The 17,855-nt window shown below is 38.0% G+C and overlaps 1 pseudogene; it reads left to right on the top strand.

The window, feature by feature from the left end:
• The first annotated feature begins 3,931 nt into the window (after window positions 1-3,931).
• Window positions 3,932-14,418, top strand: LOC131540368 (myosin heavy chain, fast skeletal muscle-like; annotated as a pseudogene).
• Window positions 14,419-17,855: the final 3,437 nt, after the last annotated feature.

Raw genomic sequence — 17,855 nt, forward strand, 5'->3', positions numbered from 1 at the left:
ACTGAAATACCAAAAGAATGCCTTTTTAGCATCCATAATATGACAAAATGCTTCGGTAAGATGTGTGTTGCTGACTGATATTCAAGCATTTACCACCCATGTGATAGATCTCCCGAAGAGCTCATTTGGTTATAAGTTTGGTTTTAACTTTTTTTAAATATTATTTGAAAGGCATCCAAAATTTTACTAAACATTGCAGTGTTCATTAAGTTATATTAGATTCTGACCTGGATAGTGTGCAAGTGTGCAAATAACATACAAGTACAAAATTAATAATATAACATATTTTGTGTGTGTGTATATATATATATATATATATATATATATATATACAATATGTTACAATCAAGTAGTGTAAACGGGTAATAAAGTAAGACAGTAAGATTTTCTTTAGTTCCTGTATCAATGAGTCAGTTAAGCCTAATTAATGCATCATTGGTTTTACTTTATAGAGGCTGAACCTATTAAAATGGTTATGATGAGTGGCGTTAGTACATGCCAGATTAAATTAAGGGCTTGAACTGGGCCTGTAAATATACACCATATAACACAGTGGCATGCAGAACTGCCACTTGAGACCATCATTTAATTTACTGAGTGCACACATGGAGTACATGCCAAAAATATGGCCCAGGGAGTCTCCAATTACATGACAAGTCTAAAGCTATTCAGGAGGGAGGAGGGTGTTGAAATAGTGAGAATGCCAGGGAGCTCTGCAGTGGCTACTCTCCACCGTCTGTGGTATGAACAAGTGTAATGAGTGATTGAAGATTTATGGCACAATAAAAGTTTAGTTTGTCAACATGTTCACATTTCAGTGTTACATGCACAGCATAAATGCGTGAACATATCTGTTATTTACATGTAGAGATTTCTGGTTGGTTATTTTTCTTTTATTTATTTTCTTTTAGTTATTTATTTTTTCTTGGGTGTGGGTGTGGGGGTGGGGGGTGGCAAAGGTTCACTTAGAATACATTTTAAGTATGTTAAGAAGTTCAAAAAATCAGACATGAAAGTGATCACACTTTTATTAACATTGAAGTAAGAGGCTGACTGTTTCAGGGCATTAATTGAAATAACAACAACAATGAAATAATATATATTTTCTTTCATGGTCACCTCCATTGCACGTAAATAATTCAGTTTCCTTTACAGTATGTGCAAAGTAAAGTTTCATTTTGGTTGCCTTTTAATTGGTTGCCTAACTTAGCTTGCGTCTCTTTTACTCACTTCCTACAGCCCTAACCTACTAAAAGCTATGCATGCTGAGAATGTGCAGGGCTCAGGGCTACACTCATTTGCCCTGCTATAAAAAATCAGACAAATGTTATGCTAGTGTTGATGTCAGTTTCTGCATGAATGAGGCCATAAAAAAGTGTCACACATACAGTTAGGTCTATATATATTTAGACACTAACACAATTTTCATAATTTCGGATCTGCCACCAGAACAGAATTAAAAATAAAACAATCAAGATGAAATTGAATTGGACAAATAAATATAATCATAAATAAAATGTTCATTTTAAATATTTTGTTGAGAATCCTTTGCAGATAACGACTGCCTTAAGTCTGGAACTCATGGACATCACCAAAGACTGGGTTTCCTCCTTTGTGATGCTTTGCTGGGCCTTTACTACAGCTGACTTCAGTTGTTGTTTATTTGTGGGTCTTTCTGCCTTTAGTTTTGTCTTCAGCAAGTGAAATGGGCTGAAATCAGGAGATCGGCTTGGCCAAAGTTTAAATTTTTTTACCTTCAAAAACTCCTGGGTTGCTTTTGCTGTATGATTTGGGTCATCGTCCATTTGTACTATGAAGTGCCGTTCAATCAACTTTGCGCCATTTGGCTGAATATGGACAGTACGCATATCCCTATACACTTCAGAATTCTTCCAGCTGCTTCTGTCCTCTGTCACGTCATCAATAAACACCAGTAACCCAGTGCCATCATAGATGTTGACAGTGACACACCTACCTCCTGAGAGTGTTATTCTCTGGATGTTGTGAAAGGGTTTTTCTTTACCATGGTGAGGATTGTATGGAGAGATCTTTTGACCGCATGATGTGGGTTCACAGCAACAGCTTCCAAATTCAAATGGTAAACTTAGAATCAACTTCAGACCTTTTGCCTGCTTAATTGATGTAAAAATAATGAAAAAATAGCCCACACCTGTCCATGAAACAGCTTTTGAGTCAATTGTCCAATTAGTTGGGGTCCCTTGAAAAAGGGGGGAGGTACGTATTAAAGAGCTGTAATTTCTTAACCTTTCCTCCAATTTTGATGAGAATACCCTCGAATTAAAGCTCAGAGTGTGCACTTTAAGCTCATATTATACATAACTGTAACTTTAATGTGTTTTGGTCAGCAGATAATATAATAAAAATTGTGCCTGTGTCCAAATATACATGGTTTCAGGGGGATGTATGTTGTGGTGATTACTATTCTTGATATATAAGCCAAAGTTTTTTCCGTCACAAAATATCAAAGTGGTAATATATGCATATATACATATATATACACATACATACATTACAGGTATATATTGCACACATATTTTAAGCAAAACATTTCACAAACTTTTGTGAGAATGGTTTACAATGATTAGACATTAGATATGCTGTTAAAAATGTGGTATTTGTACACTATGGTTGTCAACTGTTAGTGGAACATAGTTAATGTGATGATCACACGTGTGGTTATAACCTTGAAACTGATTGGTTACAAGTCATTGTCAACTACGTACCACGGTCAACATCTTCAGGTCTCTTTGTTGTTAAATACAGTGTACTTAAAAATATCATAAAGAATTAATATTGAGACTTGTTCTGAACATGAAATTTCCATACCTATTTCTATGACAACACTCAGGCTAAATAACATTTACTTAAGAGGTTTTCTTATTAAAAATACTTATCATGAAGTCAGAAAAAAAATCCATTATCCAGTAGTGAGGCTTCTGCATAGTGATGACAAAGCCAAGCTGTTCTACATATGTCTCCTTGACATTTACATTAAATAAGAACTAATCCATGTGCGACTAAGCCAGTCTTGGTTCATGCTGACTGGTGTATCATAATACATCTGTTGACATTGTGTGCTTCTTTTGAGGCAGTGTTGAATGTCATCAAAATTAATCAGTTGATTTATTAAACAAAAGTATCATATGTATCTAAACTTTACATTCATCTAAACTTCACAAACAAAACAGTGAAACACAAGTACAAAATTTATGTTCTGGAAGAAAAATAACATGCCGTACAGTAAGTCATTTCCATCTTCAGAATGATTGTCAGTGCCAAGTGTTTCAGCTTATCAATTCCTTAACTCCCATTTGTGTCATATTAGACATTAGTTAGCCATATTTAGCTTCTGCTTGGCTAGCAGAACAAATCCAATATAAGGCGGTATGGACAAGCCCTGAAGACTGTTCAGGAGGCAGCGGTGTTCGTGATTGTGGTGAGAACATTTCTGACAGCTCTACTGTTTTTCATTGGTTGAATCAAATACACTTACAATAGATGATGATTAGATAAAAATGGAGAAATGGGTAACTATCAAATATTCTGGATATTTGCATTCACATTTTTTCAGCATTACTAAATGAAGAGATATGAAAAGTGATTTCAGATAAATGTATGGTAATTACATTTTGCTAATTAAATTATAGGAAAACAGAAAGGTGACATGACTTTTAAATCTATTGCAGGGCTGCTGGAAAAACATCGCTAGTGCGAAAGAAAAAGGTAAACAATATTTGTGTTGGTAATAACTGAACAGCCATTTCTCATTTCTAATTCACGGACAGTTATTTTTGACAAGTAATAGTGCAAATGAATTGCCAATCTGGAAAAAAGTGTACAGTGATGAGGTTGTCTTGTAAATAAGAAATAAAATTAAATTATCCTCTCTTTACTGCAGTAAACTGCCACCATGAGTACAGACGCGGAGATGGCCCTTTATGGCAAAGCTGCCATATACCTCCGTAAGCCTGAGAAGGAGAGAATCGAGGCTCAGAGCAAACCATTTGATGCCAAATCTGCCTGCTATGTGGCTGATACTAAAGAGCTGTACGTCAAGGGAACAATCAAGAGTAGAGACGGTGGCAAAGTCACTGTTATTGTGAATGACACTAAGGAGGTGAATTTTCAACATTTAGACTAGATGCACAGTACATTACTTTATTACATGTTTAATTTCTTTTCTGGTATATTTATTGAATCAAATTTATAGGAGAGAGTTGCTAAGGAGGATGACGTCCACCCAATGAATCCTCCCAAGTTTGACAAGATTGAGGACATGGCCATGATGACCCATCTCAATGAACCCTCTGTGCTGTATAACCTCAAAGAGCGTTATGCTGCATGGATGATCTACGTAAGTTCTGAAGCAAAGTAAAACAGCATTTACGTTCATTTTTGTCAGTGTTCTTGCAATCTGACCACTTCTCTGCTCATTTCAGACCTACTCTGGGCTGTTCTGCGCTACTGTGAACCCTTACAAGTGGCTCCCAGTGTATGATGCAGAAGTGGTGGCTGCCTACAGAGGCAAAAAGCGTATGGAGGCCCCACCCCACATCTTCTCTGTCTCTGATAACGCCTATCAGTTCATGTTGACTGGTAAGATCTGATTTAGAAGACCTGAATTATATATTTGAGTTGAAAGTTAAAATTCTCATTCATAGTAAAAAACAAAAAAACAATTGCTGAAACATTATTACCTTTGAATTTACAGACAGAGAGAACCAGTCTGTCCTGATTACGTACGTATCTAGCCTGCTATTAGAGGTGTTGAGAGCGGTTATATTTTGCTCTTGTTGAACTTCTACATTTCTTATCATAATTTTTCTTCTCATAAACCAGTGGAGAATCCGGTGCTGGAAAGACTGTGAACACCAAGCGTGTCATCCAGTACTTTGCTACAGTTGCAGTTCATGGTGACAAGAAGAAAGAGCAGACTGCCGGCAAAATGCAGGTATGAGATACAAAACTATGACAAAAATATTACTTTGAAAGATGTTAAATATGAATACAATACAATACAAATACAATACGAATACAAAGATATATGATACAGTATGTGAATATGTAAAATGTCTGCAAACAGTGATTACACATACAAGAGAAAATAACTAAAACCCCTTCAAATATCACAGGGTTCTCTTGAGGATCAGATTATTGCTGCCAACCCTCTGCTTGAGGCTTATGGTAATGCCAAGACTGTGAGAAATGACAACTCCTCTCGTTTTGTAAGTCAAGCAATTTTATATTCAAACATAATTTAGAAATATTTAGCTTAGCTTTGTTTTTTTCTATTAATTTTTTCCCCCTTCGTTTTAGTAATACAGTACAGGAAGTCAAATGTTAATTTTTATTTTAAACAGGGTAAATTCATCAGAATTCATTTCGGTACATCAGGAAAACTGGCCAGTGCTGATATTGAGACATGTAAGCGAACATGATTTAATTCATCCATCCTGTACATTTGTCTTTGTCTGTCACTCTTCAGATGATTGTGACTCAAGTACATTCTCTCAACAGATCTTCTGGAGAAGTCTAGAGTGACATTCCAGCTTTCAGACGAGAGAGGCTACCACATCTTTTACCAGATGATGACCAACCATAAGCCTGAGCTGATTGGTAGATGCACATATTTTATTTAATATTTACTGTATTGTACAGATAATATTGTAAAATTCTATTTAATAAATGCTCTGTGTATTTTACAGAAATGACGCTCATCACCACCAACCCCTATGACTTCCCCATGTGCAGTCAGGGTCAGATCACAGTGGCAAGCATTGATGATAAAGAGGAGCTGGTTGCTACTGATGTGAGTCAATGTTGTTGTTTTTTCTGTTTTTTTTAAATAACATATTCAATATAAATATGGCTGATCATAGAGCTCATTCTTTTCTGAAATTTCCAGACTGCTATTGACATTCTGGGCTTCAGTTCTGAGGAGAAGATGTGCATCTACAAGTTCACTGGAGCTGTGCTCCATCATGGTAACATGAAGTTCAAGCAGAAGCAGCGTGAGGAGCAGGCTGAGCCTGATGGCACAGAAGGTGAGACTAAATAATACTAATGTGTGTAATCACATGCAGTGCTTTGATTGAGAGATGCACATTTCTATTTTCATAAAAAACTAAAGTTTCTATTTTTTTTTTCTTACTTTTAAATTACAGAGGCTGACAAAATCGCCTACCTTCTGGGTTTGAACTCTGCTGATATGCTGAAGGCTTTGTGCTACCCCAGAGTAAAAGTCGGAAATGAGTTTGTTACCAAAGGTCAAACCGTGCCACAGGTGTGTATAGTAATATAAGTAGTAACATTTCCAGAATGCCCTTTGTGTTCAGCCTGAAAATCATGATTGAATCTGACTAATTATAGCAAATTAGAAAGTATTGAATAAAAATTCACTCTATTCTTACAGGTGTACAACTCTGTTAGCGCCTTGTGCAAATCTATCTATGAGAGGATGTTCTTGTGGATGGTCATTCGTATCAACCAGATGTTGGACACAAAACAACAAAGAAATTTCTTCATTGGTGTGCTGGATATTGCTGGCTTTGAGATCTTTGATGTAAGACTCTTTTATGTTTATATCTCTTCATGGCAAATTGAGTCACATTCAGCAGTCAGTAAATGATTTTGTATCTTTCTCCAGTTCAACAGCATGGAGCAGCTGTGCATCAACTTCACTAACGAGAAACTGCAACAGTTTTTCAACCACACCATGTTTGTGCTGGAACAAGAGGAGTACAAGAAGGAGGGCATTGTTTGGGAGTTCATTGACTTTGGCATGGACTTGGCTGCTTGCATTGAGCTCATTGAGAAGGTTTTTACTGGTTTATGAACTTATTCATTTACATTTTCAAAAGTATACATTTTTAATAATAAATATTCTTTTATAAACAGCCCATGGGTATCTTCTCCATCCTTGAAGAGGAGTGCATGTTCCCCAAGGCTACAGACACTTCCTTCAAGAACAAGCTGTATGATCAGCATCTTGGCAAGTGCAATGCTTTCCAGAAACCAAAGCCTGCCAAAGGCAAAGCTGAGGCCCACTTCTCCCTGGTGCACTACGCTGGAACTGTGGACTACAACGTTTCTGGCTGGTTGGACAAGAACAAGGATCCACTGAATGAGTCTGTTTTGCAGCTTTACCAGAAGTCTTCTGTCAAACTGCTGGCTACTATCTACCCACCAGTTGTTGAGGGTAATGAAAAAACTGAAGTGTTAATCAAATTGTGTTAATTTAATTAACCAAACATTGATTTAATTTAGCACTTTATTCTGGTTATTACATTATGCGTCTTCCTTTGTCTCTTCATCTGCATAGAGAGCGGTGGTGGCAAGAAGGGAGGCAAGAAGAAGGGTGGTTCCATGCAGACTGTATCTTCTCAGTTTAGAGTATGTCTTTGTTTGAGACCAAATGTGAATAATTATGCAACTGAGAGCAGTGACTGTACATCAGTTTGCTTGACTCTAAGTCTGAGAAATTATATATCAACAAAAGAGACAACGTGACTAAGAAAGCTGTAACTTTTCATGATTAAACAGGAGAACTTGGGCAAGCTCATGACCAACTTGAGGAGCACTCACCCTCACTTTGTGCGTTGTCTGATTCCCAATGAGTCCAAGATTCCAGGTAAAGTAATAAAGGGCTTACAGATATTCTGGCATTAATACAATATTTAATACTTTTATTACGTTACCAAGCTCATGATCTAAACTGTTCTTTATAGGTCTCATGGAGAACCACCTGGTTATCCACCAGCTGAGGTGTAACGGTGTGCTGGAGGGCATCAGAATCTGCAGAAAGGGCTTCCCCAGCAGAATCCTCTATGCTGACTTCAAGCAGAGGTAAAAGTGACCACATGAAAACACCATTTTCTGTATGAGGCTCTTAATTAGAGGATATGACACATTTTGATTGATCTTCAACAGATACAAGGTGCTGAATGCAGGTGTAATCCCAGAGGGACAGTTTATTGACAACAAGAAGGCTTCTGAGAAACTCCTGGGATCCATCGACGTTGATCACGACCAGTACAGATTTGGACACACAAAGGTTCATATTTTGCTCTACAGCATTTAAAACATTCAACAATCATGATCTATTGTTTATGCTCATTCTGTTTAAATTAATATCTTTTGATTTGTTGTGAATTCAGGTGTTCTTCAAAGCTGGTCTTCTGGGTACTCTTGAGGAGATGCGTGATGAGAAACTGGCCACTCTGGTTACAATGACTCAGGCTCTTTGCCGTGGTTACTTGATGAGAAGGGAGTTTGTGACGATGATGGAGAGGAGGTGAGGAATGTCATGAATAAAGATAATATCAATACCACCTGTGTGAATGGTAAATAATGATAATTATGACATTTAATAATGAATTATTCTTAGGGATTCCATTTACACGATCCAATACAACGTTCGCTCATTCATGAATGTCAAACACTGGCCATGGATGAAGGTTTACTACAAGATTAAGCCTCTGCTGAAGAGTGCTGAGACTGAGAAGGAGTTGGCAACCATGAAAGAGGACTTTGCAAAATGCAAAGAAAATCTTGCCAAGGCTGAAGCCAAAAAGAAGGAGCTTGAAGAGAAGATGGTGGCACTGCTGCAAGAGAAAAATGATCTGCAGCTGCAAGTAGCATCTGTGAGTTTACCCAATTGAATTAACTGAATTTTAATCTCCATTAAAATAGACCAAAATGGTTTCCAACAATATAGTTATCTATTTTCCAAACAGGAATCTGAGAATCTCTCAGATGCTGAGGAGAGGTGTGAGGGTCTGATCAAGAGCAAAATCCAGCTTGAAGCTAAACTCAAAGAGTCAACTGAAAGACTGGAGGATGAGGAAGAAATCAATGCTGAACTGACAGCCAAGAAGAGGAAACTGGAGGATGAGTGCTCTGAGCTGAAGAAAGACATCGATGACCTGGAGCTCACCTTGGCTAAAGTGGAAAAGGAGAAACATGCCACTGAGAATAAGGTTGGAGATTAAGTTGGTTTAAGATTAGATTAATCTTTGTTTCATATGGTGATACGGAATATAAAATGAGTTTATTTGGAACAAAAAACAGGTCAAGAACCTGACTGAAGAAATGGCAGCTCAGGATGAGAGCATTGCCAAGCTTACAAAGGAGAAGAAAGCCCTCCAAGAGGCACATCAGCAGACCTTGGATGATCTCCAGGCAGAGGAGGACAAAGTCAACACCCTGACCAAATCCAAGACAAAACTTGAGCAGCAAGTTGATGATGTGAGTCATCAAAATTAGGTTAAACTTTGAATATATATATAATTTTGTATTTTTCATACGATGAGTGGAAGTAGTGACTAAATATTAAAAACAGAAATGCATTAGGTGTATCACTTGTCACATGTTCAAATGATTCATATAATAATGGCGATAATAATTAATACACTTAATTAACCTAATACCAACTTGAAATTGCTTAGCTGGAAGGTTCCCTTGAACAAGAGAAGAAGCTCCGCATGGATCTTGAGAGAGCAAAGAGAAAGCTTGAAGGAGACCTGAAATTAGCCCAAGAGTCCATCATGGACCTGGAAAACGACAAGCAGCAATCTGAGGAGAAGCTGAAGAAGTAGGAAGTTTTCGTAAATTCTTACAAAAATAATGGTTATTATGTATTTCAAATCATTCATTGTTTCCCCTTTTACACACAGAAAAGACTTTGAAACAAGTCAGCTGCTCAGCAAGATTGAAGATGAACAATCTCTGGGTGCTCAACTCCAGAAGAAGATCAAGGAGCTTCAAGTATTTCTTGAGTTTTAGTTTTTTTTTTTTTTTTTTGCTGTTAAAGGCATGGGTAAAATAAAGACTAATATGGTTTCATTAATGCCACTGTAGGCTCGCATTGAGGAGCTGGAGGAAGAGATTGAGGCTGAGCGTGCTGCTCGCGCCAAGGTTGAGAAGCAGAGGGCTGATCTCTCCAGGGAACTTGAGGAGATCAGTGAGAGGCTTGAGGAGGCTGGAGGAGCCACTGCTGCTCAGATTGAGATGAATAAGAAGCGTGAAGCTGAATTCCAGAAGCTGCGTCGTGATCTTGAAGAGTCCACCCTCCAGCATGAAGCTACGGCTGCTGCCCTCCGTAAGAAGCAGGCAGACACTGTGGCAGAGCTGGGAGAGCAAATCGACAACCTCCAGCGTGTCAAGCAGAAGCTTGAGAAAGAGAAGAGTGAATTCAAAATGGAGATTGATGATCTCTCCAGCAACATGGAGGCTGTTGCCAAAGCAAAGGTTTGAGAATTGGTTGTAAAATCTTTTCAAGGAAATATATCAAATGTGGTTAAGATACTTAACACTCAAATGACTTTGGTGTTTACAGGCTAATCTTGAGAAGATGTGCCGCACCCTTGAGGACCAACTTAGTGAAATTAAGTCCAAGAATGATGAGAACCTTCGACAGATAAATGACCTCAGTGCTCAAAGAGCAAGACTTCAAACTGAAAATGGTAACAATGGAAACAAAGTCTCAAAATTACTTAAAAATAATTTCCTTTGCTACCAAAATGCCTTAACAATACAAATATAAATACAAACTTATACTGGCAAAATTGTTTATATACTAGGAGCAGTACACTTTAAAGAGATAATGGATATGCAACTCTTCTTAGAGGGATTTAAGCATGTTGTGATTTAGTGTAAAACAGTATCAAACAGAAACTAGACTGACAGCAGTGCACTAAAATGAGTGCAAGCAAACCAAGTAGTTTATCCACTGTAAAGAACTGCCTTTGCATAGAAAAACATTGCTTCTTTCATACATTCATAAAGACATATACCATTTTCTCCACCATTGTTATGCCTTACCAATATTTTTGTAAATGTAAATCTCAAAAGGTGAGTTTGGCCGTCAACTGGAAGAGAAAGACGCTCTGGTTTCTCAGCTCACCAGAGGCAAACAAGCTTTCACTCAGCAAATTGAAGAGCTTAAGAGGCAGATTGAAGAGGAGGTTAAGGTAACACACTACAGCATAATCAATACAAACAAAAACATGTCACTTATTATACAAGAAAGCTAATTCTGTCAGGACCACAATCGTCAAAGGTGACTGACAATTAGCATACAGTTTGGATTGGTGGAATGGTTCTGTTCTGGGCAAGTACTCCCTGTGCATCCAATGCAGCCTAACATGGATAAGATCAGAGAGAGCAGCAATAACCCCCCAGGGTAAACGGAACAGAACCAACATAAATGTAATGCAGATATCATTAAAGTTCAATAATTTAATGTAACAATTTTTAAATTAGTCTGATTTAAAGGAGAATCAGAAGGCCAAATCCTGACTGACAAGAGGAGGAGTTGAGGATGGAGGAGGGTAATTAGCTATTGAGCAACGCGAAAGCTGGTGATAATACTGAAGGACCTTACATATATGGGTGCTGTTATAAGTGTCGCATCCTTATAGGTAGACGTGGATCAGCTGAGAGTCAGCTGATGCAAGCTGACTAACGTGACCTGCCAGAACTAACGCTACACTTGATTATTATGTGACTTTGTCTCCTAGGCTAAGAACGCACTGGCTCATGCTGTGCAATCAGCCCGTCATGACTGCGACCTGCTTCGTGAGCAGTTTGAGGAAGAGCAGGAGGCAAAGGCTGAGCTGCAGCGGGGAATGTCAAAGGCCAACAGTGAAGTTGCTCAATGGAGAACCAAATATGAAACTGATGCCATCCAACGCACTGAGGAGCTTGAAGAGGCCAAGTATGAACATAAGATTTGATAAATATTTGTTCATATGTCAAAAGGTTTTCATTTCAAAATTTATATTTACAAATTCATAACAGGAAGAAGTTGGCTCAGCGCCTGCAAGAGGCAGAAGAACAAATTGAGGCTGTGAATTCCAAATGTGCATCTCTGGAGAAGACCAAACAGAGACTCCAGGGTGAGGTGGAGGACCTCATGACTGATGTGGAGAGAGCCAATGCTTTGGCTGCCAACCTTGACAAGAAGCAGAGGAATTTTGACAAGGTAAAATAAATAAATAAATAAATATATTACTATGATATGATATTCTCTTCAAAACAGTTGTGTGGGCTTTTTTTTGACATGCTTTAAGTTAAACAAACCTGATCTTGATATGTCTCCATTAAAGGTCCTGGCAGAATGGAAGCAGAAATATGAGGAAGGTCAGGCAGAGCTGGAAGGTGCCCAGAAAGAGGCTCGCTCACTCAGCACTGAGCTGTTCAAGATGAAGAACTCTTATGAGGAGACTCTGGATCAGCTGGAGACCCTCAAGAGAGAAAACAAGAATCTGCAGCGTAAGATTGAAACATTAAAAAGTAAACATATATGATTAATGAATGCCAATAATGATACAGATTATATTTTTCCTTTCTACAGAGGAGATTTCAGATCTGACAGAGCAGTTAGGTGAGACTGGTAAGAGCATCCATGAGCTGGAAAAGGCTAAGAAGGTAGTGGAGACTGAGAAGTCTGAGATTCAGACTGCCCTGGAGGAAGCTGAAGTGAGTTTCCTGAGATTAATATGTAATTTTTGCTAAAACCATTATACTGTGTTGTTAATGCATATTTTTAATCTGAAATGTAAATGTTGTTTGTATTTTTCATAGGGCACCCTGGAGCATGAGGAGTCCAGGATTCTCCGTGTCCAGCTTGAGCTAAACCAGGTCAAGGGTGAGATTGACAGGAAGCTTGCAGAGAAGGATGAGGAAATGGAGCAGATCAAGAGGAACAGCCAGAGAGTCATTGATTCCATGCAGAGCACTCTGGACTCTGAGGTCAGGAGCAGGAATGATGCCCTGAGAATCAAGAAGAAGATGGAGGGAGACCTTAATGAGATGGAGATTCAGCTGAGCCACGCCAATCGCCAAGCTTCTGAGGCCCAGAAACAGCTCAGGAACGTTCAGGGACAACTCAAGGTATATGACTTGTCTTTGGCTTTGGGGTGCATAAATATGTTTGTATAATCTAACCTATGCTAATTAAAGGCCAAGAGAAAGCACATCAAAAGCTTACTGTAATGCTATTGTTATGTTCAGGATGCCCAGCTGCACCTTGATGATGCTCTGAGAGGACAGGAAGACATGAAGGAGCAGGTGGCAATGGTGGAGCGCAGAAACACTCTGATGCAAGCTGAGATTGAGGAGCTGAGAGCTGCTCTGGAGCAGACAGAGAGAGGCCGCAAAGTGGCTGAACAAGAACTGGTGGACGCCAGTGAGCGTGTTGGGCTGCTTCACTCTCAGGTTAGGGCATGTTGTTTTTAAAATGACATTTAGGAAATTGAGAGCATCATTCAAAATGGTGCTTTTCATGTTGCAGAACACAAGTCTCTTGAACACCAAGAAGAAGCTTGAGGCTGACCTTGTTCAGATCCAGAGTGAAGTTGACGACACTGTACAGGAAGCCAGAAACGCTGAGGACAAGGCCAAGAAGGCCATCACTGATGTGAGAAACAGTAGCTGCCAAATGATTCATAAAACACTTGTGTACTTAAAAATGTGGATTTAATATACATCTATATTAATGCAAAAGGCTGCAATGATGGCAGAAGAACTCAAGAAGGAGCAGGACACCAGTGCTCACCTTGAGAGGATGAAGAAGAATCTGGAGGTCACAGTGAAGGACCTGCAGCACCGTCTGGATGAGGCTGAGAATCTGGCCATGAAGGGAGGAAAGAAACAACTCCAGAAACTGGAGTCCAGAGTAAGATTGTCTTTATTCGGATGTTCTCTTTAATTCTGATGTTCACAGTCTTGATGTGGACAGTATGCTGTGTCTAAGCATGTCTAAACATTTAGGTTCGTGAGCTTGAGGCTGAAGTTGAAGCAGAGCAGAGACGTGGAGCTGATGCTGTTAAAGGTGTCCGCAAATATGAGAGGAGAGTTAAGGAGCTCACCTACCAGGTACAAAAAAAAGTGTTGTAAAAGTTCAGGTCACAATAATCTGATTATGTTTTAGTCTGATGTATGTTCATTATCTGCAGACTGAGGAGGATAAGAAGAACATCAACAGACTGCAGGATCTGGTTGACAAGCTTCAGCTGAAGGTCAAAGCTTACAAGAGGCAGGCTGAAGAAGCTGTGAGTACTTCCTTTAAGAACTACTATAAACACCTTATAAACATTTGGGATAATCTTCTCCTAATATAATTGTGTGTGGATTTGCAGGAGGAACAAGCCAATACTCACCTTTCCAAGCTGAGGAAGGTGCAGCATGAGCTGGAGGAGGCTGAGGAGCGTGCTGATATTGCTGAGTCTCAGGTCAACAAGCTCAGAGCCAAGAGCCGTGATGCTGGAAAGGTAATTAATTTTTCTGATGCATATTTTGAACTTAACTTCAATCAAATACCTCATTTTCTCTTTTATGCTAATCAGTCATTTGCTCTCTCTCTTTTTTTTCAAGGGCAAAGAGGCAGCTGAGTGAAAAACTTAAACAGTAAAAATGAATAAAAGAATTCTTTTCTTGTAATTTTTGTTGATTTATTTATTCACTCACTATTGTTTACAATGTGTTGTTACTGAAGTAAGCTTCATGATAAACTATTCCACTTGATGGATGTAGTCCATAAAGTAGTTTATGAAATGGGCTCAATAGTAAGAACTTTGATTTTGAAATGTATCAAATAAATGTCAAAATCAAAACTACAACTTCTAGCAAATTTAAATATTTAAAACTTTATGAATTTAATTATATAAGTGTATATATAATCATATATATGCAGTTTGTAAAGACACTGATATGTTCCAGAGATTAGCTTAAAAGAAAAATTAAAGCATTAATTTACAAAAACTAAACTCATTTTTTAATATTAAAACCATAGGCATGGTCGATGATCCAGTCCAGTTAGTTATGTTCTTGGTACAGTTTTACTTTTTGTTTTCATCTTTGCAGAAAGATGTTAGTTTAATTACACCACAATATCAGCACACATGGCAGAATTGTGTTTTTATTGCTACAATTAATTCTGAGCAATTGTAATTATGAAGAAATTAACAAATATCTGCCTACTTCTTATTACAGAAGAAGAATAAAATATGATCGTTAAAATACAGCATAGTACGTATTCATGTATGAATACAGGATATCTGCAGGGTTTTTAACATTACATTTAAGGCTTTTTGAAGACATTTTTAAAGGCCTGCACAAATAAAATTAATACTGTATGGGTGGGGTAGGGCAATGTACGGTAACATTGATTCTAAAATGTAAAATGACTGTAGAAAACTATGATTTAAATAATTTTTACCTTACTTTTGTTTTAAAGATAAGGTATAGCGATAAGTCAAAATTAGTGATTACATTTATATTCATTTAAAATGTATGATTATATATGATTATACACTGCCAGTCAAAAGTGTGGAATTATTCATTCTAATATGCTGATTTTGTGCTCACAAAACATTTCTTATTATTAATTTGTGACAATAAAGTTATTTGATTTGATCAATGTTGAAAACATTGCTGCTTAATGCTTTCATGGAAACCATGAATGGCCCATTTCAATGTCAGAACGGCAAATTTCTTCAAAAGGCAATGAGATATAAAAACCATAATCAAACACTGTCATAATTTAGTGCTCACTTATACTTCAATAACTCACATTTATTTCATTCAATAACAGCTTTTTTATTTATTTATTTATTTTTTAACTTTAATAATCACAGTAAGCCATAATACAATTCCCCTTTCCCCCAAATTTAATCTCTTAAAATGATAATTAAGATTTTTCTTATTACATTTAATATGTTTAAGACTTTTTATGGCCTTGAATTTGATATAACTGGACTTTGGAATGGTACAGTATCTCACAGAAGTGAGTGCACCCCTTACATTTTTGTAAATATTGTATTATATTTATATATCTTTTCATGTGACAACGCTGAAGAAATTATACTTTGCTACAATGTAAAGTAGTGAGTGTACAGCTTGTATAACAGTGTAAATTTGCTGTCCCCTAAAAATAACTCAACACACAGCCATTAATGTCTAAACCGCTGGCCACAAAAATGAGTACACCCCTAAGTGAAATGGGCCCAATTAGCCATTTTCTCTCCCTGGTGTCATGTGACTCGTTTGTGTTACAAGGTCTCAGGTGTGAATGGGGAGCGGGTGTGTTAAATTCAGTGTTTCAGTCAGGGCCTTCATTAAGCAACTGTAAACTATATGTACACATCTCTGTTACAGCTAACGCAGCCATATGCATATAATGCACATATTATGCTGCACACAGGCTCTCAACAACAATGACGGCTGATCAACAATTTCAACAGTAGGCTAGATTAGGGTGGGTTAAATGCAGAGTAAATTTCCCTACATGGATCAGTAAAAGTAATCCGCCATGCACATTCACGTCACTCTAAAATGACGACGCGCCCAAAGCAGCAAAACTGTGCAAATGCTGAACATCCACACACCACACCACAGTATTATCAGCGCACCACGTACACCTCCATAACAATGTGCATGATAAAATACTCAAATAATAAAGCACTCACCTGTCACTTGTAAATAAAGTCCATGGGTCTGTCATTCCGTTCCTTTACTCATATTAAAAAGTAAACACGGCCAACAAAATAACTTGTGCTCGGTGCTAGCTGTTAGCCACTCATAGCACTCATAGTTGAAATCTTTGAAATGGCGCATTAAAACTTTGCTGGCCTTTGTTAGCGAATTCAGTTTGGGTGTTGGTGTAGCAAACCCAAGCCAGACAATGGTGAAGCGTACTGATGTTTCCAGAAGCCTTTATTTATGTTCAGCCGTCAGCCTTGTTTTGAAACACAAATATATCTTTCCTTTCTTACACCGTTTCTTCATGAAACACCGTAAGAGCTACGGGACAGATAAATAACATAAAATTAGCTCTTATAAACATACACATTTCACGAAGTCCACATTAACCTTACAAATAGCAATTTATAAAAAATAAAACTTTCTGTGACGTTTACTTCTGTCAGTATTAACAATGCTAAAGGCTTATGTTAGCATGACTTCACGTTGAAACACGAGGTATAACAATACAGTTAAACACTTCTTCACAGATGAATAGATTAACTTACGTATTACTGACATAAACATGAAACAAATCAAGCACATAATACCTTGTTCCCGTTCCAGCTAGGTGCTTAATTATCCTTTTATTTATATGATTTTAGAGCGACATGCGATCTTCTTCATTACTTCCGTGCGTCGTCTCACAAAACTAGTTCACCCCTTTTAGATGCGAAATTAACGATCCACTAGGAGTCGCCAAAATAAAGGACTTATAATATTAACAGAGGAAACTAATAAAATAGAGCTCTGAGGTGATTACCTGATTTACACTTTCCTTAGGGTTAGTTACACTCCCATCAATCATGAGTGAATAATGGAACGGTATACAGTCTGCATTAGGCACGAATGATTTTAACAGAAAATTGCCTTCCCTGAGCCTGTATAAGAACAAAGACAACTTATGCTAAAGTTGGAAACTTAACTAGAACTATGTAATATGCACTATGAAGGAGGGAGCAGATTTAGCTAGTCTCCAGCAGCAGAACAAGCTTCTGGACTGGGCGCCAACTTCGGACACCTTGTGAAGACGCCCCTTTCTTGCCAAGCTTACTGTCACCAAGTCGGATTTTAACTCTCCGTACAAGTCCATCTTTGTCGGTAGTGGTTTCTGAAACTCTACCCAATCTCCACTCGTTCCTGTGCACATCCTCTCCTTTCATGATTACAATATCTCCAACTTGTAAATTTCTTCTTGGAGCATGCCAGCGCTGTCTGAGAGCTATGTTGGCAAGGTATTCCTTTCGCCAGCGACTCCAAAACTGTTCTGCGAGGTATTGAACTTGTCTCCACCTTTTCCTGCCATACACATC

Source organism: Onychostoma macrolepis, chromosome 05 (genome assembly GCF_012432095.1).
Source record: "Onychostoma macrolepis isolate SWU-2019 chromosome 05, ASM1243209v1, whole genome shotgun sequence".
NCBI classification, from domain to species: Eukaryota; Metazoa; Chordata; class Actinopteri; order Cypriniformes; family Cyprinidae; genus Onychostoma; species Onychostoma macrolepis.